Genomic DNA, 3,315 nt, shown 5'->3' with positions numbered 1-3,315 from the left:
AAATAAATTTATGTCTGTTTATAGAATTTTTTTCTCAGTTCAAATTTGACATCACATTCTTGTTTGGAGAGAAACTTGCTGGGTCATAACTTTAAGTCTGCAAGAAGTTCACGAAGGGTAAGGAAAAGTTCCTGTCCTAATTAACAGAGTTTAGATCATTGGAGTTGCTTTTTCCCGAGAGAAAAATCAAACGTTTAAGGGTAAGAGCACTTGAGCATTCCGAAAAACACACGGTACATTTATTATCACATGCTCTCTGTTCTTTCAATGGAACCTCCAACATTTGTTGCTTGGCGGCTCTTATCAGAGTCAGAGAGATGAAAGCAAAGCTACAATTTGTGTTATTTTCATCCCCTTCAGTAATTGAACTTTGATTATCAAACTCCTGTCAAGTGCCATTCAAGAAACTGCAGGGAGAGACTGAGAATATGTGCAAAGTTCTCTCAGACCCTGGACCCCTCCCAGAAGCAACAGCTTTGCGGGAATCACAAGCTGCCACCACACCGCTCTTGCTTCGTGGGGAATAGGCGCAGCTCAGAGATGTCTGTTTAAGGAGATGGACAAGGGTTTGGCGTCCAACGCACCACCAAGACCGATTTCTCTGCTCATTCACATAATAGCTGCAATCTTGTCCCAATCAATGAACTACTCTAAACTCCAGTTTTCTCATCTGTAAAATAAAAGTAAAAATGTATACACTATAGAAATTTTGCATAAATTAAATCAATGTAATTTAATTCAGCGAGGCCCCTGGAGTCAGACTCCTTGGGGTTCAAATTCTGGCTAGACCACTTACTTGCTTTGTGATTCTGGGCAAGTTGCTTCAAGTCGTTAAGCCTCAATTTCTTCAATACACGCAATATTGATAAAAATGATTCTTACCTTCTCCAAGTGTGTGGAACAAGTGAGATTATCCACAGGAAGAATGTAGTAGCTGCGGCTGGCAGGTCGTAAGTATTCAAATGAGGGTTAGCTGTTACTCTAGAAAGCACTGCACACAACAACTATTTCCGGTTCTCATAACTAGGTTGCACATTAATAGAAGGCAATGGTGCTAGAAATGCCAGCAGGCAGACCCTTTTCTTTACAAAGCATTTCTTTCTCTTTTTTTCTTTTTTCTCCTTTCAAGAATGTTCTGGTACACATTAGCAAAACGCCGAGGGGGAAGGGAGCCTAGAAATGCTTTAAATGTATTCCCTTCACAATGAAATCCATGTGCTTTCCAAAGAAATGGTATCCTGGAAAGGGGCCAGTTACCGTAGGTGCCTAAGATTGTAAATAAAGCATTAAGGAAGAGACTCCGGGAGTCCAGATTAAAGATAGGTCATTATTATCGTTAATATCTTCATTATCATTTTTATATGCTTTTTTAAACATGTGAACTGTGGTTGGTTTAGGGACTGAATTTTATTCAAGATGTAATTGTGTAGGTGTTTCCAACTGTAGAACAATGTTCTTTGGGGCAGTAATTAAAAGTATAGTTTTGGGAAAATGTTGAGACTGAAGTTTTTAGATGAAACCGAGGCCTTGCCCCCGCTGCTGGTCCCAGGCAGGCCCCCGCCTCCCAGCCTTGCCTGGGCTCCTCTGGGTTCCCCAACTTCCTTACTCTGTGGGAGCTTCCTCTGTGGTCAGCAGACACATCTCGGATTGGGTGTCACTTTCATTCACTTTCTGTATGCGAGGACCTTTCACATCCTAGACGATTCTTTTTTCTTTTTTTAAAATTTTTATTTATTGTTAAAATTTCTTTTCAGTGTTCCAGAATTCACTGTTTATGCACCACACCCAGTGCTCCATGCAATACGTGCCCTCCATAATACCCACCACCGGGCTCACCCAACCTCCTACCGCCCTCCCCTCCAAGACCCTCAGTTAGTTCCTCAGAGTCCACAGTCTCTCATGGTTCGTCCCCCCCCCCCCCCGATTTCCCACAACTCTCTCCTCTCTCCATCTCCCCATGTCCTCCGTGTTATTTCTTATGCTCCACTAAACTATGGAACGCTTCATGAATTTGCGTGTCATCCTTGTACAGGGGCCATGCTAATCTCTGTATCATTCCAGTTTTTTAGTATATGTCCTGCTGAAGCGAGCACACATCCTAGACGATTCTGATGATCATTCTGGGCTAGGAGAAGATGGGCAAGATGACAATTTTCACTACAATAACTCTTGCGGAGTTTTGCCATTTTCTGACTCCCATGCTTTCCCTTTTTGCAAAAGGACTTTCTCACACCCGACATGCTAAATAAATGTGCTTAAAAAGAGGTATTTCATGGTTACCAGAAGGAAGTGGGTGCGGGGTTTAAAAAGGTGATGGGGAGGAAGGAGGGTGCTTGTCCCACTGAGCGCCAGGTATTGTGCGGAAGTGCTGAGTCACTATATTGTGCACTTGAAACCAATATTCCAATATTACACTGCATGTTAACTAGCTGGAATTTAAATAAAAACTTCAAGAAAAAAAAAGTGATATTTCATGGTTACCAGGGGCTAGGCTAGTGGGGAGTTATTGTTTAATGTTTAATTCTGTTTGGGATGATAAAAAATATGTTCTGGAAATGGATAGTGATAATGTTTACACATCCTTGTAAGTGTACTTAATAGCCACAGAATTGTACACTTGAAAATGGCTAAATTGGTAAATTTTATGTATATTTTACCACAATTTCAGAAAGTGCTATTTCAACATTGTGGCTTAATCACTTTTTATAGACACAATACTTTCTAGTCAGAGAGCATTCAGTGGCCCCTGTTCGAATGGCCTGCCAGTTGAGGTGGGCACCTGCAGCTAACATGCTGCTTCCCACAGGTACCAGGGACCCAATGGAGGTAACCAGAGGCTGTATTTCCTAATTTGCATATTAATTAATTGTATCTAATTAGATGTTTTGAATGGGAAGGTTTCCTATTTTTAAATATTCTAAGTACCCTCCTTTCAATGTCATCACCTAAAGGCAGGGTTTTCACTGATGGCTTAGTTGTCAAGCAAAGGATGGGTGTTAAGGGGCACAGCTTCACTTCCGGTGAGTCAGTTCTGACCTCTCATTGCCATTAATGTGAGATTTCAACTCGAGCCGTCTAATCTTGGTATTTGGTTGGGGCATTAATATTGTGAAAGCAAATTAATCCTGGAAACGCATAAACAAGCATAAACATGTTTTTGAAGTTCTGATGCTTGAATAATATTAGTAAAATCACCTCATGAACCTGGCATGAATTATTTTCTACTTTTCAGAGAAAGTTGTCTTAGAATAAAGACAGGGTGGGGTGTCTTTCCATCCCACAGCGCGCTTGCAAGAAGGATGGTGTCTGCAGAGC

General features: G+C 41.3%; 1 non-coding gene across 1 annotated transcript; it reads right to left on the bottom strand.

Annotated features, from left to right (window-relative positions):
* Window positions 1–1,987: 1,987 nt before the first annotated feature.
* Window positions 1,988–2,093, bottom strand: LOC116589560. The gene has a single exon (XR_004285333.1). It is a non-coding gene; the product is annotated as a U6 spliceosomal RNA (small nuclear RNA).
* Between the last annotated feature and the right edge of the window lie 1,222 nt (window positions 2,094–3,315).

The sequence above is a fragment of the Mustela erminea genome, chromosome 4, assembly GCF_009829155.1.
Source record: "Mustela erminea isolate mMusErm1 chromosome 4, mMusErm1.Pri, whole genome shotgun sequence".
In the NCBI taxonomy this organism is placed as follows: Eukaryota; Metazoa; Chordata; class Mammalia; order Carnivora; family Mustelidae; genus Mustela; species Mustela erminea.
The sequence above is the reverse complement of the archived record's forward strand: the minus strand, read 5'-3'. Positions and strand labels throughout refer to the sequence as shown.